We start from the raw sequence: 26130 nt of genomic DNA, 5'->3' as shown, positions 1-26130 counted from the left end.
TGAATGGACACATTTATTGTTATATTTTCACTTTAAACTACACTACCTTCTTCATTATCTAAATAGCTTTGAAATAAATCCAGAAGCTAAAAGTACACTTATCCTTCTGAATGTGAACTAATTACCCCAAATTTGCATATTGGCTACACAAGACATGTGCTCCATTTGCTTTGTTTAAATAGTCTAAACTGTGATATGAAGTGACCTATTACCTTCTCAAATACAAACCAAAGGAAAGGGGAAAGCTTGCCATCATTTAGTGAAATATTGGCTACACATTTGAAAATATGCAGTAAAGAACAAAATTCTTTTGCCCTTTTAATTTTTTGAGATAAGGTCATATAGCCAAGGACAGACTTCAATTCATAATCTGCCTGCCTGTGCCTCTCAGATGCTAAGAACACACATGTACTTAACCACACTACATTATCCAAATTCTTTTTTTTTCCTTCAGATGTCTCCTGCCTCTCTTTATGTTTTCTTTTTTTTTTTCTTTTTTTATTGGATAATTTCTTTATTTACATTTCAAATGTTTTCCCCATTTTAGGTCTTCCCTTCAGAAACCTCCTATCCCATCCTCTGTCCCCCTGCCTCCATGAGGGTGCTCCCCACTCGCCCACTCACTCCCATCTTTCTTCCCTGGCATTCCCCTACACTGGGACATCCAACACCCTCAAGCCCAAGGGCCTCTCCTCCCACTGATGTCCAACAAGGCCATCCTCTGCCACATATGTTGCCAGTGTCATGGGTCCCTCGATGTATATTATTTGGTTGGTGGTCCAGTCCCTGGGAGCTCCCAGGGTCTGGCCTGTTGACACTGTTGCTCCCTCAATGGGGCTGCAAACCCCCTCAGCTCCTGCAGTCTTTCTCCAACTACTCCATTGGGGGACCCCATTGCTCAGTCCAATGGTTTGCTGCAAGCATCCTTCTCTGTATTTGTCAGGCTCTGGCAGAGCCTCTCAGGAGTCAGCCATATCAGACTTCCATCAGCAAGCACTTCCAAGCATCCACAATAGTATCTGGGTTTGGTGGCGGTATAAGAATGGATCTCTAGATGGTCCATCCTTTCATCACAGCTCCAAACTTTGTCTCTGTAACTCCTTCCATGGGTGTTTTGTTCCCAATTCTAAGAAGGGGCAAAGTGTTCACACTTTGGTCTTCATTCTTCTTCAGTTTCATGCATTTAGCAAATTGTATCTTATATCTTGGGTATCCTAAGTTTCTGGGCTAATACCCACTTATCAGTGAGTACATATTGTGTGAGTTCCTTTGTGATTGGGTTACCTCACTCAGGATGATGCCCTCCAGGTCCAACCACTTGCCTAGGAATTTCATAAATTCATTCTTTTTAATAACTGAGTAGTACTCCATTGTGTAAATGTACCACATTTTTTTTATCCATTCCTCTGTTGAGGGGCATCTGGGCTCTTTCCAGCTTCTGGCTATTATAAATAAGGCTGCTATGAACATAGTGGAGCATGTGTCCTTCTTACCAGTTGGGACATCTTCTGGATATATGCCCAGGAGAGGTATTGCTGGATCCTCTGGTAGTACTATGTCCAGTTTTCTGAGGAACCGCCAGACTGATTTCCAGAGTGGTTGTACAAGCTTGCAGTCCCAGCAACAGTGGGGGAGTGTACCTCTTTCTCCACATCCTTGCCAGCATCTGCTGTCACCTGAATTTTTGATCTTAGGGGGATCCATCTCATAATCAGCTTCCAAACGCTGACACCATTGCATACACTAGCAAGATTTTGCTGAAAGGACACAGATAGAGCTGTCTATTGTGAGACTATGCTGGGGCCTAGCAAACACAGAAGTGGATGCTCACAGTCAGCTATTGGATGGACCACAGGGCCCCCAATGGAGGAACTAGAGAAAGTACCCAAGGAGCTAAAGGGATCTGCAATCCTATAGGTGGAACAACAATATGAACTAACCAGTACCCCCGTGGAGCTCGTGTCTCCAGCTGCATATGAATCAGAAAATGGCCTAGTCGGCCCTCAGTGGAAAGAGAGGCCCATTAGTCGTGCAAATTTTATATGCCTCAGTATAGGGGAACGACAGGGCCAAGAAGTGGGAATGGGTGGATGGGGGAGTGGGTGGGGGAGCGTGTGGGGGACTTTTGGGATAGCATTGGAAATGTAAATGAAATAAATGCCCAATTAAAAAAAAAAGGAAAAAAAGTAATTATTCAAAGAAAAAAAAATGGATCTCCAGGTGGAGCAGTCTCTGAATGGCCTTTCCTTTAGTCTCTGCTCCACACTTTGTCTCCATATTTCCTCCTTTACGTATTTTGTTCACCCTTTTAAGAAGCACTGAACCATCCATATTTAGGCCTTCCTTCTTCTTAGGCTTCATATGGTCTGTGAATTGAATCTTTGGTATTCCGAATGTTTGGTCTAATATTCACTTATCAGTGAGTACATACCATGTGTGTTCTTTTGTGACTGAGTTACCTCACTCAGGATTATATTTTCAAATTCCATCAACTATGAAAATTCTTAACAGTTCAGGTAGTGGACTAGTCAAGTTCTTAAATGAGTTTTTGTTGCTGCAAAGAAACTAAACTGTTCAATGTTGCTGATATTTTCCTTTCTCTTTCCATGTTATTGTTTAATGTTTTGTTATGTTTTGTTCTACTGAAACAGATTTTGCTAGATAGCTCAGACTGGCCTCAAAAGTACTGTACATCTATAATACACCACAGCTCATGTCAATCTTAATTTTGTTTGTTAAATCTAATAAAACTTTGTTACTACATCTAAAATTTTTGGGTAATCGCAGACAAAGTTTCAGGAAACTTATCAGCTTTAACATATTTCAACATTATATATATATATATTCATAAAACATTACTAAAAATAATATATAGTATGTTGAGGTTTTGTCTTTTACTGTCTATTATAATGTTAAGTGTGGGCCCCCAAAACCTGGAGTCTGAATGTAGCCCCAAGACCCTGGCCCCAAGTTAATTCTGATTGATGAATAAAGAAGCTGACAGCCAATTGCTGGGAAGAAGAGACATAGGTGGATTTAGGTTTCCTGGGCTAGAGAGACAGATAAAGACACAGAGAGAGAGAGAGAGAGAGAGAGAGAGAGAGAGAGAGAGAGAGAGAGAGAGAGAGAGAGAAAGCTGCCATAGGATAGGATGTACAGGAGAGGAGAAAGGAGAGCCACCATGGGTTAGCTGAACCATAACAATGTGGCCCTAAGAGCAGCCCAGATGAAATATAGTAAGAAATAACTTGGGTTAAGATTCTAACAGCATGAAGGGTAGACAGTTGCCCAGGTATTTTACTGCCTAAGTCATATTTTACAATACAAGAACCATGTGTCTCTTTCATCCCAGAACATAAATGGTCTAAAGAGGGTGAAAACCCGACTTTTAATATTCATTACTACAATAATATATGGCATTTATAAGCAGTTATTATTTCATAGTACCTTTTAAATTTATCAGTGGTACCTGCCCTCTAAAAAAGAAGTTGCTTTCTTACATTTGGCTACTTCATTTCTAACTTGAAGAGCTTAGAAAAAATTTCCACGTCACCATCTGAGAAAATGAGAAAATAATAATCCATAAAGTGAATTCTACTTGCCTAACAGTCTCCTCTCTCTCTAAATTCAGAAGCTATAAAGTATAAAGAAGGGTCAGTATTTAGGAACATTTCCTGCTCTTGTCGAGAATATGAGTTCAGTCCCCTGGTCGTAACTGCCTGAAACTCAAGTTTCAGGCCATCTAACACCCTCTTGTGCAACTGCACACAAGTTGTACACATAGAGTCATATAGGCACATAAATACACAGGAATTAAATAAATAAATACTGTTAGAAATTCCAATTAGTGCTGGGTGTGGTGCTGCAGGCCTTTCATCCTAGCACTCAGACGGCAGAGACAGGCAGATCTCTGTATGTTTAAGGCCAGCTTTTGGTCCACATAGTTGGATGGGAATCCAACTATGGCTTCATAGTCAGCCTTTGTCTCAATATGAATATGTATATGCATATATGCATGCATTATGTGTGGGAGTATACCCCAACTATAAAGTGCTTACTGAGGATTCAAAAGACCTAGAGGTTCAATTCTCAGTTGAGAAAACAAAATTAACTGAAGTTTCTTTACTCCTACAGAAAGACATATCCAGCACAAATACAGAAACATTCAAGAACATACATATCTCATAATTAGAAATGCACACACAGGAGGCAGTGTAGGCACCTAAGAAATGGAAGCTTATGTGATCTAGTCTAAATCCCTTTTGTCAGAAGGCATTAGATGGTATATACACAAGTATGTTGATGTAATGTTATCACCCAACAAAAAGGTAAAAGAAAGACTAGTATTGTTATACTCATGTGTTTTCTTAGGTAAACACTAGAAAATAAATATAAGGTTACTTAAGCTCTTAAACTTTTTTTTTATCTTTGCAACATAGTACAGAACACTGGAGATCCATTTGCGACCTGAGTTCATCACTTACTCATATTATGTGAGATGAAGCACTCTTCCTAAATTATTCTAAGCATAGAACATTGGACCTTTTAAAACAATTTCAAAATTACCACAAATATACCACCTCAATGAAAACAGAAAACCAGCATTTATTCTCCTACACAATATGTGAACTAACTGTGTTATTTAAAAGTCAAAAATCATGCATGGTTAGCATCACAAGAGTGGATAAAACCATTTCCTAAGCACAAAACAAACACAAAATTAGCAAATAGCACTGTGAAAGCAGAGAGGCTTACTTACGAAGAATAATGTGCGATTATTCTCTTTGAAAATAAAGGTATGATTCAATTTAATATCTCTGCTGCTTGGAAGCAGAGCAATTGATATGTAAAAAGTTTATGTCATTTTTCTTCTTCCAATTTGAATATATTTAGTATCCCATGGGAACAAACATAAACTTCCTGATCTATAAATGCATTAATGCAAACACGTCTAGATCCACCAGCCTTTCATATATTTAGGGACCAGGGCTCACAGAATCCATGCAATTCGTTTCTGTAACTATCGTGAATTCATAATTATGTTCAAAGTAATAACTTTTTCTATCCTTTAGAGGTTTTAGAAGACAACACACAATATTGCAACTAGAATCGCAAACAAATAAGTCTGCTAAGTAAAACTTACATCAAAAAGACATCATTTCCATTCTACAGAGGGGAAAAAGATTTTAAAAGAAAAAAGTAGACATTTTATATTAATATTAACACAATATATCCTTAAATATTCACTTGGTAGTTAAACTAAATGTATGGATATTCTGACTACTATATCAACAATTTAGACCACTTTAGTCTATATATACTTGCTTTTGATACATCCATTATTTGTGATAATGTGAAATCTAATAACAAAGACTATTAGTAAACATTCTACAGAGCTTCTGTCTTTAAGACACTTATCATGTTTATTCTGTTTTCTTTTTTAAATTGTCCTGTTCTTATGAATAACACAAGGAACCTAAAAACAGGTAATATGTTTTACTGTTGACATAGTATCTATTAGCTAAACTAAAAATTAAATATTTCACAAGTATCACATATCACCAACTCACCAACTAACAAGTTCACAAGTTATAGATGTTCATACAGACAACAAATGAATTAACACATACAGATAAACAAACAAAGCTGAGTTCAGTGCTAAAATCTTGACAGAGAAACAAGGCTCATATTCAGCACATAACAAATACTAAAGGAGTCAACCCATCAGTGGCTCCAAAATCTAGCATAGAATCCATATGGAAATTGTTGTGCTTATCACCAGTTAGTTTCTACACTACAAATGTATTTTAGTTTCTCAAATGTTGCTTCTAAGAAAGGCGGGCTAGCAAGGAGGCTCATGCCTGGAATTCCTGAACTCAAAAGATGGAATGAGGCTGGTGGATTGCCTCTTTTCCAGTGTATACCAGCCTTGGATACATGAATAGTGAGTTACCAGGTATTCCGGGATACAGAATGAGGTACTACCTCAAAAGCACCAAAAAAATGAATGTGCAAACATTGATAAACAACTAAATAAGCACAATTTTGCAAACATGCTTGTTAACGTTTCATAAAGAAAAATATAAGCTATGCTTCAAAATTAACTGTTTTTTAATATAAAGATAAACAAATAGCAATGAATTATTCTCTTCTGCTTAACAAAATGACTCAGCCTTTATTATAACAAAATCTCACTCAACATGCTCAGCAATGAAAATCTGAAAACCAAGCTGGCCTAAGACTTTTCATACTTCTAGTCCTGAGATATTGCACACTCTTGGACCTGAGTCACTTCACACTCCTAGGCCAGAGATATTGAACACTCCTAGGCCTGAGACATGGCACCCTCCTAGGCTTGAGACACTGTGCACTCCGAGCCCTGGCTCCTGACTCTGGCTCTCACACTTGCCCCTTTGATAAGAGCAACCCTCATGCCTCATCCAAGAGGGTTTTGTTTTTTTCCAACAGATTAAGTTGTTCAAAGTGCTGAGACTAAATGGCATGAGTAATCCAGACCCAAATACATCTACAGCATAATTCATACGCCTAAAGCTCAGGGAAAACTCTGTTAGAAGAGGAAGGACAAGGACAGCTACTGCCAGACAGAGAACTCAGACATGATGGAAAAACCTCACTCATGAAACGTCAACAACACAGTCACCTAACAAGATCAACGTAATGACAATACTAGCTGATATGACAATGTGAATGTGCATCTTTCACAAGGTCCCATCCCTCCACGAAGAGCTACAGTCAATCAGTGGCTTTGAGAGAAGAGTTTCCTCCCGGGACTGGATCCTTGACACAAGTTACTTTATCCCAAGTGGTCATCCTAAACATACCAGTAACAGTAAGTGAAAGTAGTAAGGTTTTTCTTAGTTGTGTGTGTGTGTGTGTGTGTGTGTGTGTGTGTGTGTGTGTGATATATGAAGAGATTAACTTGACAAATTGTGGGAAAAGGACAGGAGATGTTAAATCAGAAAGGGAGGAGTAGCAATAATATCAATGCAGTCATACTATAGCTATGAATAAAAGGTAAAAAATAAGTTTACAGAAATATTATTGTGCACGTATAACAGATATAAACAACTCAATTTTATTCTCATAGACTCAGTGAGAAAAGTCATGACCTTTAAAAAAAAGCTTTTCACATCACTTGATCCCTTTAGTGACCTTGGGAATGTGTAGAGGAAAGTTTATTTTGCAAGTGGAAAAACTAAAGTCATGGTAAAGAAAGACACTTTGCACAGGGTGATTCATAAAGTCAACCTCAGAGAGAAGAGTGACATTTACAACCTCAAACTCCAACATTCAGAAGGAATACAAACCACATTTGCTTTTTACCCTTTACCTCCCATGCCTACCTCATCCACCTCACTAAGGAACAAATTGAGGGACAGATTAAATAGAAGCAAAGATAATAAAGAAAAGGGTCTGAATTTCAGATAAGGCTCAGGGTTTCTAGATTGCCTGGAATTGAGAAAGGAGCAGTAAGTTTGCACCCTGATTTATCCTGCTTCAGGGAAAGGAGGAAGATTTGTTTATTATGGGGGCTCTTCTGTAATACAAGAAAGACATACTAGATGAATTTTCCCCTTTAATTCTATGATCCCAAATCCAAGCTATCTGAAATTAATTGAATTAATCAATTTAGGTGGAAAACCATCTGCTCAGTGCTGGTCTTTCATTCTTACTGGCCATGAAAACAAAGAAGAAAGGTCAAGGCCTGAAGGACTGAAGTGGCAGCTAACAAGGTGCATCTGGAGAAGACCGAGTAACAGGGTAAGCACACGCAAACTGTTGCTATTTCAGAGCAAGGGTGGAAAGGACCACACTTCCCTTTGGGCCTTCTTAACTCTCCTTGATATTCAACTGCATTCTATGCTTAGTCAATTGTTTTTGTTTTTATTTTTTTCCCCAAAGACTCTTAGTCATTTAAAGTTTTCATTTTAAAAGAACCCCCCTATTTAAGCCCCAGTACCACCACCAAGCCATTCAAATTATGCCCTGCAACTTCCCGAGTCTCTTTCAGGCCTGCCTACTGAGTTCAGTCTAGTTTGGCTGCCTGCCAGATTCTTCCATTCTTTTCTTGTCAGTCTTAAAAACTTGGGAAATGCTCCTGGACAGCTCAAGGAGAGTTTAATTATGCAGTGAAGCAGTACCTTAGTCTCACCGTTGTTTCTAGAAAAGCTTGCAGACACCAGCGTCCAAACTCTCCCATTCGGTGGGTTTTCTAGCAATTTCTAGCTATTTGATTATGAGGAAGAAGGAGGGAAAGGCTGGCAGAGCAACCAGGCAATTTGCAAAACTGAAAAAAAAAATCCAATTCCTTTCAGGATTTTCCACCTCTCATCGTTTACTCTGTTTTCTAATTCGTACTCTTTTACGACCTGTTCAGCCATATGGACTACATAAAATCATAGGTATCCTGGCCTCTGCAAGCCCTAGAATTAATAGAATTGACAGAGTCTAGAAAGTTTTCATTCTTAAATGTTGGTGCAGCATTTTTAAAAGCAGACAGAATACACAGTTATTAAATCTTCCTAATTGATATTATGTTGTCAAACAGACTGAAATATCGCACGTAAATGTCTATTAACAAAGACAAGCTCCATCAAGAAAAACTAAGACGCTGTGTGTGTGTGTGTGCGTGTGCGTGTGTGTGTGTGTGTGTGTGTGTGTGTCGGGGTGAGGTAGGGGTGTTCCTTGACTGCCAGCCCACACTTGAGAGTTTCCCCAACAGCAGCTGTATCTCCCTCACTCTACCTTGGCACGCTATTTCTAGCTGCAGCGTTCAGCTTCCTGTTCAAGTCCCATTCTACATTGTAAACACATTCCAAGAAAACTAGACTGCCCAGAGTTCCCTCCTGCAAACAGGGAAATCAGCCCAGCAGCCCCAGGATAGAGAGCCAGTTGGGCCACCACCAGGAGGTGGACCAGAGCAAGCAAGCTTGGCAAGCTGAGTCCCACTAACATAACGCCCGCAGAAGCGGGGATCTGACCGGCCTAGCCAAAGGGCAGCCGCATGGACACCGCCCGAGAGTGGGGGCCCTACCCACGTAGGGCTTTAAAGTATCTGCGGCCCAGTCACAAGCTCCTTGCCGCCTCCCCTGCCGCTGCCCACATTTTTACAGCGACCCAAACAAAGCGAGACCAAGCTGGAGGAAGTTGGCTCTCGGGTCGCCTAGTTGACCCAGCGATGCCTCCTTTTGCTGAGCAGCCTCTGTTCCATGCACCCGCAGCGGGCGGGATGGTCCAGCGTCCCCCCACCGCTTGCTCCCGACGCCTGCTAGCCCCCACCTCGCCCAGAAGTTCCTCCTTGGGTCGAGGGGAGGATGCGGCGGGAAGGCACAGGGCTGGCGTCCCTGGGTGGCCCCATCTTCCTCCCTCACTGCCCCCGCCTGCAGCAACAGGTCCCTCTTTCAGTGCCCACAGACTCCCTGTGCCCTCGGGGTCGGAATCTGCGCAACCTATAAGCGGTCGCAGCCCGGTGCCCTCCTCACCCTCCTGCTAACTGCGCTTTCCTCTCGGGGTCTGTTCCTGGTTCCGCGCCACCTGGCCATAGCTGGCCGGACCAGAGACGCTCCCGCTTCCTACCCTGGCTTGTAGAGGGATGCGGTCGCAGGGCTGGGGCAGGCACAGGAGCTCCGGGAACCGTGGCCCACGATCGCGTGTTCGTATCCCACAGGAAAACTTTGTGCAGGTTCGAAAGGCACTGGGCTCCGGACCCTAGGGCTCTGGTCCTCTCCCTCCTTCTAATCCGCTGAAGCCCAAACTGGTGCTGGCGACGGCAGGGGCTGGGTCGGGACTCCCGGTTGCTGAGGGCTAGGATCGCCGGGCTCCCCCTCTCGGCCAGAAGAAAACTCCGGCTCTGTGTGCGCACTAGGGACGCTGGTGGGGTTTTCTGCAGTAATGCAGAACTGTCCTGCTTTTAAAGGCAGACCTGGAGAGGTTAGGGAGTAAGACAGAAAGAAACCGGTTTCCAGAAGAAGCTGTCCATTCTTATTTCAGACGGAGAGAAAACACCGGCCCCGCCCCACTTCCACAGCTCCAGGTTTCCTTTTAAACCTCCTCCCACAGATGCTGTTTGGTAAGAATTTAAAACACCTCTGAGGTTTAACAAAAAAGAAAGTGACACAGAAAGGGCATAAATATAAGTGAGGAGGGCTCTCCACAGCCTCGTGAAACGCAGCTGCAGGGACTAGACTTTTTCTTTTCTTTTTTCTTTTCTTCTCTTCTCTTCTCTTCTCTTCTCTTCTCTTCTCTTCTCTTCTCTTCTCTTCTTTCTTTCTTTCTTTCTTCCTTCCTTTCTTTCTTTCTTTCTTTCTTTCTTTCTTTCTTTCTCTTTTAAACTCTGTCTGAATCTTTGCACGTTACCCCTCCCCCCCGTGGGGCGGTGAAAGGTAGCTGGTCCCTGGTTGAGCTAAGGCTAAATGCCCAGGAGACCATGAAGGGACAGTAGGAGTTTTTGCCTGCTCCTGGACACCAGGCCTCTGTCACTAGCTGTAGCCCCACCTCCATCCTCCATAGATTTGTGGTCATCAGTTACATAAGCGCAACTCCCCAAGCCCCTCCACAGGTAGAGGATATGACCTGTGGTCACATAGGCTCAAATCTAATCTCTATTTTAATGAGGTACTCTCCCTGTAAAAGGTATTTAATCTCAGGCCCACCCTGAGAAGGGGGGTATGGTTTTACACATCCACTTTCTGCCATGACAATAAATGCCTTAAAACCAAGGACTGCCTCTTTTCTTCAGGATCTGCCGCAGGGAGACACGGAGATGACCTTTGTCTACAGAGCCACTGTGTAATCTTCCATAGAAGGCCTCTCTGTGCTCCCAGCCAGGACCCAAGCCCAAGCTAAACTCAAGCCAAGGACTCTCCCCTGAGACCAGCCAGAGCTCCTCCCTTCTTTCCCCCACCCTGGCCCTGGGCTAGATCCAACCCTCGGGCCCCCACTCTGCTTTCAGCTCTTCCTCAGCTTCCAGCCGCACCTGGATGTCCAAGAGCCTGAGAACCAGAAGACCAGGTCTTATCACAGGCCTGGGGAGCTCCAAGCCAGCTCTGGCTGTCCTGCACCTCAGGCTGTGCTTCCCCACCCCCGGAGCAGAGTCCCGTGGCTTCCCTGCAGCCCAACACCCACCCAGGGACAGTGTGGGGTAAGTCCTGTCAAGATTCCCAAGCGCCGGTGCCCTGTAGTGGAGTGGACTTGGGACCCACAACCCTACATCCCCCTACTCCAACACCCTCCCTCCAAAATAATAGGACAACTTTCTCGACAGCCACATTCTACTTATTAGCAATCTTTCTGTGCTTACCTCAGAATTCAGAACAGAAATGGTGTGGAGTTGAGAGGAAAACAGCAAACCATTCCTTTTTTTCTGTAGACCAGGCTGGCCTCGAACTTGAACTCAGAAATTCGCCTCTCTCTGTCTCCCAAGTGCTGGGATTAAAGGCATGCGCCACCACACCCAGCCACAGCAAACTATTCTTAAATGAGCCTGGTAAACTTCTGACTGGGAAAAGAAGAAGAACACATCCTCATAAGAGAGAATCTTGGAGCGTGAGAGGACCGCTGAGAACCTTTCTGGGAAGATAATCCTTAAAATTTAGCTGTCCCAATTTTAGTTCGGATGTAAAAATAAAGGGGAAAGATATAAAGCGGTTTACACGGCTAACATGCGTAAATATCGATGTGCTTTGGAACATGATGTAGTCCAAGCCAGGGCAGAGGCAGCAGAGGGACCGAAATCCATTTCAGACCCCTTTCTTACTCTTTCTCTTTTCCAGGACACTCTTGTTACCTATCCAATTACAATAGGAGAAAAGACTTAGGTGTTATTTATAGTTTATGGCAGTCAAGTGTACAGGGGTTAAAATAGACGAGTTTTAGAGAAAGAAGACAGAAAAAAAAAAAAGGTTCTTAAACATTCCATCATATTTTGCTGTAATTTGAAGAGACAGGATATGCTAGTGGAAATTCCTCTCCAAACATTTTATAAGTGAGTGAGCCTTTTCGGATACTTGTTGCATTAAAAAGACCCAACCTCTCAGTATTTCCAACAGAAACAATGTGGAGATCATGTAGTCTAAGCAAACTCCTTTGTTTGGAACCTAAGGTAAAGGAAGGTCAGAGATGTTAGGTGATTTCCTGACTCCACGTTTAGATCGCGTGAATTTGGCTCGTGGGTTTCTTTTCTTTCTTTCTTTCTTTCTTTCTTTCTTTCTTTCTTTCTTTCTTTCTTTTTTCCTTGCTTGCTTTCCCCTTTATCAAAATAAATAAGCATACATTGAAATTACTATAACAGAGAGGATGAGTATGTAGCTCATTTTATTGGCTCCTTGTCTAATGTGCACCATAAAAATAGATGTGGTGACACACACAAGTGAACCCAGCACTCAGGAGATAGAAATAGGAAGTTTACCATTATCTTAGGCATATAACTTGTTAAAGGAAAGCTTGGGATACACAGAACCCTAAAAAAAAAAAAAAAAAAAAAAAAAAAAAAAAAAAAAAAAAAAAAAAAAAAAAAGAAAGAAAGGAAGGAAGGAAGGAAGGAAGGAAATTACAACAAAAACACTTGAAAACAAGTATAGTAGTTTTTTCTGTAAATAATCGTAAATAATTCATGAATAATTATGGGTAATTAAGCAATGCCATTTGCATAATGATTTTATCAGTATAGCTATCACCTAAGAATACCTGTAAATACTGGGTATTTTAATGCAGTTGTAAAAGATTCTAGAATACTAGAATACTAGACTCCATAGAGTCTAGTCTAGCATAGAATACTAGACTCCCAAGAATATACTAGATTAAGAAACAGCAGATCTTTTTCAATTAACAACTCTTCTTAAATATAGGACCAAAAGAAAGTATCTGATTACAGAGATGAACATTATAAACTCCAGTCTACAAACTACTGGAGAGCATGTTCTTTTAGCTGTTCATTTGCCTCTACTAGCTTTTAAAAGGACTTTTAACCCCTTTCTCACTAAACTCCATGGTGAAACTGGTCTGCCTTTGGAGAGCTAAGGCCTGGGTTCTCGGAGCTACAACCCGGTGTTCCCCTCTCAGTAAGAGTCTCCTTTGCAGCCTTGTCCTCATTGCCTGATTAAAACCATTTCCTGAAGATCTGAGTTCGTTCTTTATTTAGATCTGTGTTCCCTATCTATGACAGGTCAAAGTTACTACACAGAAAACAAATTATTACTACAAAGTATATTCAGTGTTGGATGGATACTTGAAAACACACGAGTCTCCGCAGCTGCCTCTTTCCAGACATTGCACATAATGCGCATCAGTGTATGCTTTTGTAGTTTCTCAGAAAACTTAAAGTCTCTAAATTAGCTCTTGTGTAAGTTATGTTCATTGTCTAACTTTCAAACTGAACTTCTTTAGGAAATGGCTTGGAGGTATAAAGATCCCAAGGATGTTAGAACCAAGGTTTTTATCAGCACTAAACCAAAACCGAACAAAATTTAAAATCAGACTTATGAGAAGGAAGACGCCAAGGGGAAAAGGTTATGGAAAACTGTCAGGGTATAACCACTAGACAGTGCACATTGAATTTCCTCAAAGTTACATTTGAAAATACTTACTATTTATCATGCTGGATAAAGATAAAATATATAAAATATAAAATATGCTCATAAAAATGAGCAGCCTTCTATTAATTTTAAAAGTAAGTGGGGGGGGAGGGTATGGGGGACTTTTGGGATAGCATTCTAAATGTAATTGAGGAAAATACATAATAATAAAAAATATTAAAAAAAAAAGTAATGTTCCTGCTCAGGCCAATTTGCAGTTCCTCTTGTTTGAGTAAGAATAAAACTGACTGACTTTTGTTGCTCCTGGAGGTGATGCCACACCCCTGTAGTTTCAGCAAGGTAATTCCTGACAATTACACTTTGACAGGATTTACAACCATCTAGAAACCAAACTTCTGGGTTTGTCTGTGAGGACATTTCTAAGCAGACTTAACTGAGGTTGAAGATCTTCTCCAAACTCACACCCTTCCAGGAGCGCCTGATTCCATACAAAGGGAAACAGAGAGAAAAGAAGCTGAGCACCAGCTAGTTAGTCCATCAGTTTCCTGACTAAGGATGCGACTTGATCATCCTACTTGTCATGCTGCTGCAGCCTCCGCGTCTTCACTTCCACGAGTGACTGTAGTCTCAAAATGGGAGTAAAAGAAACTCTTTCTTTGAGTTGCTTTTGTTAAGTATTTTGTAAAAATAATGAGAAAAAATATCTAATGCAATAAGTTTGCAGCCAGCCTGAGGTACATGGAGATTCATCCTGAGATACATGGAGATCCTGTCTAAGAAGGAAAGGAGGGAGGGAGGGACAAAGGAAGGAAGGAGGAAAGAAGCAAAAGAGAACATTAAGTTGAAAATTGCCTGTTATTTTGAATTAACAAATGCCCTTTTACAATAAAACAAAACAAAATATAGCTAATTATTTAGCACTACATTCCTGAAAATGCATTCTATAAAGTAACATAATTCTTTCTGAAAGGAAATAAACACCATGGTGGAATTAAAGTCTCAGACTCATTCTCAACTGAAACAAGAAACCTATCTTAAAGATAGCAATGGCCAAATATCCTTTTGATTCCTAGGGACAGTCTGACTCCAGAGTTAACAGGCATTTATCTGCCACGTTAACCCACTTTTTTTTTTTACTTTTTTATTAGATATTTTATTTATTTACATTTCAAATGCTATCCCAAAAGTTCCCTGTACCCTCCCCCTGCCCTGCTCCCCTACCCACCCACTCCCACTTCTTGCCAGCTCTGGTGGTGCAGGCCGGTAGGATTTGCTGAAGGAGGCAGAGGCAGGAGGATCTGGAGTTCGAGGCCAGCCTGGGTTAACCCACTTTCTAAAAGAAGTAATTTATTTTGGTCTTCCTGATGAAAGATGAAACATTTTTTATGAAAATATTAATAGGGTCACATGCAAAAGAAGAAGTAAATCACATCTATGTTCTTACCATCAGGAATGCTCATTGTCAGCCCTTCGTCTGCACTCCCAAGGCTTTGCTGGGGTCTCTGAGATACTCCAATAAATATTAGCAGTGAAATGCAGTGTTCTATGATCACTTGTCTATCCTTTTTGGCTATGTTCATAAAGAATTTCACCAAAAGTAATTACACACACACACACACACACACACACACACACACACACACACCTTTTCATCTTTCCATGTTGTTTTGTTGTTACGTATAAAGTTTTATCAGTTGCCCCCACAAAATGGTGACTACGTATTCAACACCACATACTAAATGAATGATTTACTCATTATCTAGTGATTTTAGAATTCAGCCCCAGTCCTGGTCAAATAATATTGAGGATAGAACATTAAAATGCTCTTTTCCCAGAAGGAAAAACGGCCAAGTTTTCTCTTTAGTCAAGCTAGTGAGGTCTGTGATCCTGAAGAATGGCACAGCTTGTCTAGCTACAAACTCAGTCTCGGCTCCTAGTCAAGCATTTACAGGGCTTGCTTAAAAGAAACCAGTTTTCATGAAAGCATGACACAAGATGTCAGAGTGCTTTTTCATTTAACTACTACAGTATTCAGACAACCAAAAATTACCACAGCCTTTAATCACATAACATCATTTTATTAAGTTCTCTTCTATTATTTCTTCTCTCATTCAAAGTTCTATCATATTCTTTCTAGACTAAATTTTCAGTTGATCTTTGGAATCAGTCTTTTTTTTTAATCATATCTTTTCCTTTTCTACCTTTCACCACTTCACACTTTTCTGTTAATTAGTAATCTTATGTAACACTTGAAACATTTCATTATTTAATTCTTCTTTCTATTGTAGAAAAGGATGCCTTTCCATTTTGAGCAAACCTGACTTCTGCAGCCATCCATCTTGTACCTTTGCCTCCCACCTATGACATCAGCACCTTTGTTGAGTACTACAAGAACACACACCACTTGTACAATGGGAGAGATGAGAAAAAGCACAGGTTTGGATACACAATCACCTTTTTGATTCAGTTCAGTTTATGAGCAATCTACACTGGAATGATTTTTTGAGAAATAAAACCACCAGATCCTGCATCAGAAAATTCATGCTTTATGCCTGGGATTGGTGTCCACAAAGTGCATTCTTGCCACAGTGATTGCAGGGTTAGAAAGTTTGCTCTAAGCAGTATCTCTGTGAGAAACTACAGTTTTTTTTTTCCATTTTTTATTAGGTATTTAGCTCATTTACATTTCCAATGCTATACCAAAAGTCCCCCATACCCACCCACCCCCACTCCCCTACCCACCCACTCCCCCTTTTTGGCCATAGTGTTCCCCTGTACTGGGGCATATAAAGTTTGCGTGTCCAATGGGCCTCTCTTTCCAGTGATGGTATTGCTACCACACTCTAAATGCAAGAATATACCCAACAATAGATTCATTTATTGATAGAATTTTTATCAAAAGATTACAATATTAATAGACTAAAGGAGTTTTTGACAAAGTAAAAGTTTATTTGAAAATTAGGGTCTGGCATTTTTTTCTAGAATACTAATTTCATAATTTTCTATATCACAATAAAGGCTCTGAAAGAAAAGTAGAGCAAAGCAATATGCCTTGCTTACATGCTTCAGATTGACACTATGTGATTTAGGAAAATTCTATCACACTTTATAATGCAAATGTGACTTTGACTCCAATCACAACTAAAACCTTCACTCACGGGTACTTTTCCATTTCTCTGTTAAAATAATTCTCTGGCTTTTCTGTAAAAGGCAATCTGTGCAAAGATTGTGAGAACAGGGCCCTGTCTTGTTGGTTCTCAGTCAACAGTCTCGATAGGCAGCAATCTGAGACTACAGAGAGATAAGTGCTATCAGCTTGATGGAAACGGGATGGTTTACAGAGGATGTGACTGCAGAAACCATTGTTCAGTCAGCTGCCTGAATCAATTTCACTACCACACAAATCCTTTACGTAAACTGACTGCAGGAAGGATCAGTTTGTGACCTAAAAATAAATTGTTAAATGTTTTTACATGAACTCTCAAGTCTACTTTGTCTTCAGTTTTTTCATAGTTATACTGAGTTGTGAGTTTGGGGAAGAAATACCATAAAACTTGAGTGTCCTTGTTGCATAAAAAATAGAAGTGCATGATGAGAATTCATATGGGTCATGCCAAGATCCAAGGTAGTGCCTGCCAGTTTTCTCCACTGTAAAATTAATATTTTACCTTTGGAATTAATAATTGGGGGACACACTTTAAAATATGAAGTATTTTATTACTCCTTAAACTTTCCCCCAATAATCTTAACATATATTGGCAGATTGCTCCTGTAGTAATTATTACTCTAGTGTTCTAGTGGCATCTTTTCTATTTTTTTTCATAAGTTTTACATTTTTAAATTGTAATTATTTTGTAAGGAAGAAATTTTTTCCTCTGTAGACAATCACCTTTGAAGTTTAGTTTACATATAAAACATTCTCTCCTTAAGGAATCATACTTGCCTCCTATTAAGAACCAGAAAGAAGTGGTGGCAATCAAATTTACAGGGAAGCTCTATCATTAATTCCTCTACCTTCAGTGAAGTAAGGACTTCAAATAGCAGCTATTGAGCAGGGATGAGAGAGATGATGGTTAATAAGCCTGGTCACTCGCCGTCCAATAGATGAAAACTCACCAAGTAAATAATGTAATAAATAACTCAGGTTAGGCACTAAAATAGGAAAGCATTCTTTCATGCTCCAGGGCAGTACATGCCAACAACTTAGAACTTAGTCACATTTTCAAAGTGTGCTCTAAGTTGTGAAAGGATATTGGGTATGTGGCAGGCCACAAAGATGGAAAGAGATACTAGGGGTAGAACAAATAGGTCACAAACCGAATCACCTGAAAAAAAAAAAAAAAACCAAAAACAAAAACAAAAAACACACACAAAAACAAAAACAAAAACAAAAAACAAAACAAGATAAAAACTAGAAAGTTTAAACAGCCTTGTGTATGGATAAGCAGAATGAGGATTTGATCTTCTTAAAGTAAATAGAAGCTATTGAGAAACTTAACATAGGATATCGTATCCTGTTGACAAAATTAGAAATCATCCTGGTAACAGTTCCAAGAGGCTATTGACGCTATGTGACATTGAACATAGGGATGACAATTGAGGAGTTGTGTTCTCTTATTATCCAACTGTATGTCCTGGGGTATCTGAGTTGCTAAATTCAAGAGGGAACAGAAAAGGCAAATAAATATAAACAATAATCTGCTCTACTAGAAAAATGTTTAATGATGCAATCTTATACTTTTGAAGTTTTGGTTTATGTCTATAAACTTTGAACCCTGGTCATAGTTGGTTGCCATTTTTTTAGAGACAGAAATTGCATGTCATTGAGAATTCAACTATGGCAGACACTTGAGAAGAGTCAAAGCCATAATATAACTATGGAGAAATCTGGAGTTTTGTAACCCCCATTTTGTCTACCTCTGCTCACATACCTGCAATGTACATTTTTATAACCTTTGCTAGTTTTTACAAAATTAAAATTATGTAGGTGCCTCCAGGGGCCTATAAGTTTTATCTACATACTTAAGATTACAGCTAAACAGAAATTATTTTTTTCAATCTCTAATTCTATTTCTTAAGAAAATTATAAATTGTGGATGTGAAGACATTTGTTCAAAGAGCCATGAAAGTAAATAAAACTAAGCAGCACAAATAGGAAGACAACAGTCAACTGTAAAAAAAAATTCTAGTTTACTGATGTGCACGGAGTCTGAATAAAACAATGTCAAAGAGAGATTATATTTGATAGAGAAAAGACATGTTCCAGATATTTGCTAGATGTCAGAGAAACTCTGATCAATGTGAATTAAGCTACATCATATTATAACAAACTAGCAATAGTTTGACCATTGGGTTTTTACATAAAAATATTAGATTCTTTTTATATAAAGACATACTACCTTTTAAAAAGCTATAGGAAAAACCATGCATTACTGAGGATCTTGAAAAAAATAAAATTGTTTATCCAAGCCAGTTAATTTGAAGATAATTTAATACAAAGATTATTTATTTGTGAAGATGTGAACAGATGTTAGGGAAATTAAGAAATATAGTTACTCCATAGAAAAAATGCTTTGGGAAGACATTATCATGCTTAGCTGATTCAAAAAAGACGAGAAATTCATACCAGAATTGGAGAGAACTGTGTAGAAGAATGCCTGACAGAAATGTTAACCTTCAGTAAGAATAACAGGTAGGATGAAACAGGTTTATCTGGATAATGCCCTGGGAAGGAAAGTTGGTATCACCTTTCTTCTACATCTGTCTCTTGATGGTGATTCCCCTTGGCCTAAATCAACAAGAAATCTGAGACTTGGAAGAAGTTGAGGTATGTTTCCAATGAATCTGCTTTTATAAAGTAGGTCAATAAACAGATGTGTACTAAAAGGGGCTGAAGAGATCGATGGCTCAGCTGTTCAGAACACTGCCTGCTCTTCCATTCCCAGAACCTACATAGCAGCTTGCAACTTTGTTTGTTTGTTTGTTTGTTTTGTTTTGTTTTTTGAGACAGGGTTTCTCTGTGTAGTCCTGGCTGTCCTGGAACTCACTCTTAGAGCAAACTGGCCTGGAACTCAGAGATCTGCCTGCCTCTGCCTCCCAAGTGCTAGGATTAAAGGCGTGCGCTACCACGCCTGGCAGATTTATTCTTTGGAGGGGGGGGTTTCTTTTTCTTTTTTTCTTTTTTGGTTTTAGTTTTTTGAGACAGGGTTTCTCTGTATATCCCTGGCTGTCCTAGAACTCACGCTGTAGACCAGGCTGGCCTCAAACTCAGAAATCTGCCTGCCTCTGCCTCCCGAGTGCTGGGATTAAAGGCGTGCGCCACCACGCCAGGCTAGCTTGCAACATTTTGAAGGTCCAGTTCCAGAGGGATCAGATACCCTCTTGTAGATTGTAGACATACATGTAGTGCCCAAATGCACATGCAGTCAAAACTCACATACACAAAAAATAAAACATTCTTTTAATAATAGAGAATAAACCTAAAGGACTAAACTAAAGATACCCAACATGTGTCTATGTTTGCACGAGTTTATTTGTAACATGTGCTTTTCTAGTGCCTGTTTTGGTCAGAGGAGGGCACTGGATCCCTTGAACCTGGGGTTACATGATTGTATTGCTCTATGACTCAAACCTGGGTTCTCTACAATAGCAGCAAGTGTTTTAATTGCTGAGCCATTTTTCCAGCCCCATATTCAACACCTTTTAGTCAGGATTTTGTAGGATATTCATGTTGTGAGGTTGTCTTTATTTAGATGGATACTTATTGGAATGTATCTCTTTTTAATGAACAAAGCAAGGTTAGGTTTTCTGTGGTATATTTTTGTTCATTTGTTTTATTCATTTATTTATTTTGGTTTTTAATATAAATGACTCAAGGAACACAGGCTGACCTCAAACTCACTATGCAACTGAGGAGGACTTTGAATTTCTCATCCATTGGCTTTCATTTTCCCTTGGCTGGGATTATAAATATGTCCATTGTGCCCAGTTTATGTTGTGTTAGGAAAGAATAATATTTTATTAGGCCAAACAAGCACTCTAGCAACTAAAGTACATTGCCAGCCGTATTAGAGGACTTGGCACAATACAAGTTGCCTTGAATGGGATGTATTTCACTTGAGAAAACATAGAACTTATGCCAAACATGATTTATCATCTTAAAATGAATACTGTAGATTTTGGAAATAAAGTACATTGTAAGGTAAAGCATCATATAAGAAAGGATTTTTTTAGGTCACGTTTATAAAATGGGGAATGGAGTAATACAGAAAATATTTGTAGGTTCTAGGTTTAAAATTTCACTTTTGTTTAAACTTTTTATTGTAGTTTTATTAGATAATATACATTTAATATATTTTCATAAGATTATTTTTTTACAAGCTAAGATACATTCAGGAGGACTGCCTTTTGTCTTTTTAATTTTTCCCTGAAATTTTGTTCTTACAATCAACGGACATTTTCTTTTTCTTTAATTAATTATTTTATTTGCATTTCAAATGTTATCCCCCTTCCTGGTTTCCCCTCCATAAACCCCCTATCCCATCCTCGATGTCCCTGCTTCTACGAGGATGCTCCCTTACCCTCCCACCCAACCATTCCCACCGCACTGCTCTAGCATTCCCGTAAGCTGAGTCATCAAGCATTCACAGGACCAAGGCCTCCCCTCCCATTGAAGCCAAAGATAAGGCCATCCACTGCTATATATGCAGCTGGAGCCATAGGTCTATCCATATAGACTCTTTGGGTGGTGGTTTAGTCCCTGGGAACTCAGGGGAGCTGATATTGTTGTTCTTCCTATGGGGTTGCAAATCCCTTCAGCTCCTCCAGTCCTTCCCCTAACTCCTCTATTGGTGTCCCCTTGATCAGTCCAATGGATGGCTGCAAGCCTCTGCATCTGTATTGGTCAGGCTCTGGCAGAGCCTCTCAGGAGACAGCTGTAGCAGGCTCCTGTCAGTAAGTACTTCTTGACATAAGCAACAGTATCTGGGTTTGATGGCTGCATATGGGATGGATCCGCAGGTGAAGCAGTCTCTACATGGCCTTTCCTACAGTCTCTGATCTACTCTTTCCCTCTGTATTTCCTTTAGACAGGGGCCAAGCCTAACCTCTGTATATGGTCTCTACAAGTTCTCTCTCCCCTTTGTATTTCAAATAATGTCATCACTGTTGGGTTCTGGGAACCTCTTGCTTTCCTGGCATCTGGGACTTTATGGTTGCTATCCCCATTTCACCATCCCACACTGCTATACACTTCTGTTTAAATTTGTGACCCTCTGTACATCTTTACTGTTTCCTCCCACACCTGATCTTGCCCCCTTTTGCCCCGACCTCTCTCTCTCCTCACTCCCTCCCAAGTCTATCTCCCTCATTCCATCTTCCAGGATGGTTTTGTTCCCCCTTCTAAGTAGGACTGAAGCATCCACACTTTGATCTTCCTTTTTCTTGAGCTTCATTTGGTCTATGAATTGTACCACGGGTATTCTGAGCTTTTTTTGTAATATCCACTTATTAGTGAATACATACCATGTGTGTTCTTTTGTGACTGGGTTAGCTCACACAGGATGATATTTTGTAGTTCCATCCATTTGCAGAATTTCATGAAGTCATTGTTTTTAATAGCTGAGAACTAATCCATTGTGTAAATGTACCAAGTTTTCTGCATCTATTCCTGTTGAAGGACATCTAGGTTGTTTCCAGATTCTGGCTATTATAAATAAGGCTGCTATGAATATAGTAGAGCATGTGTCCTTATTACATGTTGGAGCATCTTTTGAATATATGCCCCAGAGTGGTATAGCTGGGTCCTCAGATAGCAGTACTATGTCCAATTTTCTGAGGAACTGACAAACTGATTTCCAGAGTGGTTGTGCAAGCTTGCAATCCCAACAACAATGAAGGAATGAATGTTCCTTTTTTTCCACAACCTCACTAGCATCTGCTGTCACTTGCGTTTTTGATCTTAGCTATTCTGACTAGTGTAAGGTGGAATCTCAGGGTTGTTTTGATTTGCATTTTCCTGATGACTAAGGATGTTGAACATTTCTTTAGGTGATTCTATGCCATTCAAGATTCCTCAGTTGAGAAATCTTTGTTTAGCTCTGTACCCATTTTTTAATAGGGCTATTTGGTTCTCCGGAGTCTAACTTACTGAGTTCTTTGTATATATTGGATATTAGCCTTCTATCAGTTGTAGGGTTGGTAAAGATCTTTTCCCAATTTGTAGGTTGCCATTTTATCATATTGGCAGTGTCGTTTGCCTTACAGAAGCTTTGCAATCTTAAGAGATCCCATTTGTCTACAGTTGATCTTAGACCTTAGGACACTAGTGTTCTGCTCAGGAAAATTTCCTATGCCCATGTGTTCGAGGCTCTTTCTCACTTTTTCTCCTGTTAGATTTTGTGTTTCTGGCTTTATATGGAGGTTCTTGGTCCACCTGGACTTGAACTTTGTACAAGGAGATAAGAATGGATCAATTTGCATTATTCTACATGCAGACTGCTACTTGAGCCAGCACCATTTGTTGAATATGCTGTTTTTTTTTTTTCCCCCCACTGGATGATTTTAACTTCTTTGTCAAAGATTAGATGAGCATAAGTGTGTGGGTTTAATTCTGAATCTTCAATTCTATTTCATCGAACTACCTGCCTTTCTCTGTGCCAAGATGATGAGGTTTTTATGTATATTGCTTTGTAATAGAGTAGGGATGGTGATTTCCCCCATAAGATCTCTGTTGAGAATAGTTTTTGATATCCTGGGTTTTTTTTGTTGTTGTTGTTGTTTCAAATGAATTTGAGAATTGCTCTTTTTATCTCTGTGAAGATTTGAGTTGGAATTTGATGGGGATTGCATTGAATCTGTAGATTGCTTTTGGTAAGATGGCCATTTTTACTATGTTAATACTGACGATCCATGAGCATGGGAGATCTTTCCATCTTTTGAGGTCTTCTTTGATGTCTTTTTTGGGAGACTAGAAGTTCTTATCATACAGATCTTTCACTTGCTTTGTTAGAATCACACCAAGGTATTTTATATTACTTGTGACTTTTGTGAAGGGTATTCGCAATTCCTTTCTCAGCCCATTTATTTTTTTTGAGTAGAGGAAAACTACTGATTTGTTTGAGTTAATTTTACATCCAGCCACTTTGCTGAAGTTGTTTAACAGCTGTAGGAGTTCTCTGGTGGAAATTTTAGGGTCACTTATATATACTATCATATCATCTGCAAATAGTGATATTTCGACTTCCTCTTTTTCAATTTGTATCCTATTTGCATAGAAGGCTAATATCCAATTGAAGATCTCCTTTTGTTGTCTAATTGCTCTAGCTAAATCTTCAAGTACTATATTGAATAGATAGAAAGAGGACAAAAAGAAGCAAACACACCTAAGAGGAGTAGACAGCAGGAAATAATCAAATTTGGGCCTGAAATAAACCAATTTGAAACAAAGAGAACTATACACATAATTAAGAAAACCAGGAGCCGGTTCTTTGAGAAAATCAACAAGATAGATAAATCCTTAGCCAGACTTACCAGAGGGCATAGAGAGAGAATCTAAAGTAACAAAACCAGAAATGAAAAGGAGACATACCCAGACATGGTGGCACATGCCTTTAATCCCAGCACTTGGGAGGCAGAGGCAGGTGGATTTGTGAGTTCGAGGCCAGCCTGGTCTACAGAGTGAGTTCCAGGACAGCCAGGGCTATACAGAGAAACCGTGTCTCAAAAAGAATAAGAAAACAAACAAACAAACAAAAAACAACAAAAAAGAGACATAACAACAGAAACTGAGGAAATTTTTAAAAATCATTAGATAATACGACATAAGCCTGGAAAATCTATATTAAGTGAATGATTTTCTAGAGATACCAGTTACCAAAGTTAAATCAGGATCAGATAAACCATCTAAACAGTTTCACAAACTCTAAAGAAATAGAGGCAATCATTAAAAGTCTTCTAACCAAAAAGAAAAAAGAAAAAAAGGCCAGGACCAGGTGGTTTTAATGCACAATTCAAAGAAGACCTAATACCAATATTCTTCACACTATTCCACAAAATAGAAACAGAAGGAACACTACCTAATTCATTCCATGAAGCCCAAGTTATGCTGATACCTAAACCACACAAAGTCCCAACAAAGAATGAGAACTTCAGACTAAATTCTCTTATGAATATAGATGCCAAAATATTCAATAAAATTCTTGCCAACCAAATCCAAGAACACAGCAAAATGATCATTCACCATGATCAAGTAGGCTTTATCCCAGGGATACAGGGATTATTCAGTATATGGAAATCCATCAATGTAATCTACTATACAAACATACTCAAAGGAAAAACCACATGATCATCTCATTAGATGCTGAAAAAGAATTTGACAAAACACAATACCCTTTCATGTTAAAAGTCTTGGAAAGATCAGGAATTCAAGGCCCATACCTAAACATAGTAAAAGCAATATACAGCAAACCAGTAGCTAACATTAAACTAAATAGAGAGAAACTTGAAGAAATCCTACTAAAATCATGAACTAGACAAGGCTGCTCACTCTCTCCCTATCTATTTAATATAGTACTCAAAGTTCTAGCCAGAACAATTAGGCAACAAAATTAGGTCAAAGGAATACAAATTGAAAAGGAAGAAGTCAAAATATCACTATTTGCAGGTGGTGTGATAGTATACTTAACTGATCCCAAAAATTCCACCAGATAACTCCTACAGCTGATAAATTTTTCGCTTTTCAACAGGGTTACAGGAAATCAAAATTAGCATCCAAATAAACACTTCCAAAAGTATATGTCAAATATTTAGAAGAAACACACAATGCTAAAACATCAAATCCAGTTGGTAACACTTTGCCACATTTTTAGGAGATGGATTTTTAGAACTTCTTTACAGCAACAATTGATAAATATTAGTCTTAATATTCACACATAAGAGTATATCTCACTCCTGAGCAAGACAACTTCTCATTGCAACAGAAAATTACTGAAAACCACAATCAATAAAAATGCAGTTGTGGAGCCCAATCTACACAATGGACACATCTAGAAAGAACAGCAACAGAGAATGCTCAGGGGGCATTGAAGAAGGGGAGTTGAAAAGTTTGTAAGGAGCATTCAGAGAGGAAGTTCACTGTGGAACTGTGTCTCTTAGTCATTTCAGAAACTCTACCCATAAAGTTTCACTATTGTGACTGCCCAAATAGGAGCTGAAAAGTAGTGATAGCAATGGACTTATCACAGTGAACATGGAAAAGTTCACGATGCCTCAACACTACAAGAAGAACTATAGGTAACTAGGGAAAGCTGAGAGCAGGAGATATGGTCTTCCCTAAGGAAGAACATACCAATAGTTTGTCCATTGCCAAATGGTCTGCCCTGAAAACATATAAAGAACTAGCATTGCATGAAGTGAACAGTTTATATTTAGGAATATATGGGTATATATTTACTTTTAAGCATGCAGTAACAATCAATGAAAAAAGGAAGCCATACATTTAAAAGAAATATGAGGGTTTGGAGGGATGAAAGGGGATGGAGGAGAAATGGTATAATTATATTATTATTTCAAAGATCAA

The 26130-nt window shown here is 39.4% G+C and overlaps 1 protein-coding gene and 1 long non-coding RNA gene across 7 annotated transcripts in view; one reads left to right on the top strand and one right to left on the bottom strand.

Moving 5' to 3' along the window:
• Positions 1-10090, bottom strand: part of Gulp1 (GULP, engulfment adaptor PTB domain containing 1) — a 245459-nt gene extending 235369 nt beyond the window's left edge. For 3 of the 5 annotated variants that reach the window (XM_006496277.4, XM_006496276.4, XM_006496278.4), the window contains exon 1: positions 9598-10090. The gene's annotated coding sequence lies outside the window, so the exon portion shown is untranslated. Of the gene's footprint in view, positions 1-9503; positions 9572-9597 lie in introns of those variants that run through there. The other 2 variants (NM_028450.3, XM_011238599.3) reach the window with 2 other exon arrangements.
• The window catches only part of Gm39635, a 28894-nt gene continuing 12776 nt past the window's right edge, over positions 10013-26130 (top strand). Inside the window, exons 1-3 of one of the 2 annotated variants that reach the window (XR_865405.1) lie at positions 10013-10090; positions 10760-11161; positions 11390-11416. This is a non-coding gene — a long non-coding RNA (predicted gene, 39635). Of the gene's footprint in view, positions 10091-10759; positions 11162-11389; positions 11417-26130 lie in introns of those variants that run through there. The other variant, XR_865406.1, reaches the window with a different exon arrangement.

This window comes from Mus musculus, chromosome 1, assembly GCF_000001635.26.
Source record: "Mus musculus strain C57BL/6J chromosome 1, GRCm38.p6 C57BL/6J".
NCBI lineage: Eukaryota > Metazoa > Chordata > Mammalia > Rodentia > Muridae > Mus > Mus musculus.
The sequence above is the reverse complement of the archived record's forward strand: the minus strand, read 5'-3'. Positions and strand labels throughout refer to the sequence as shown.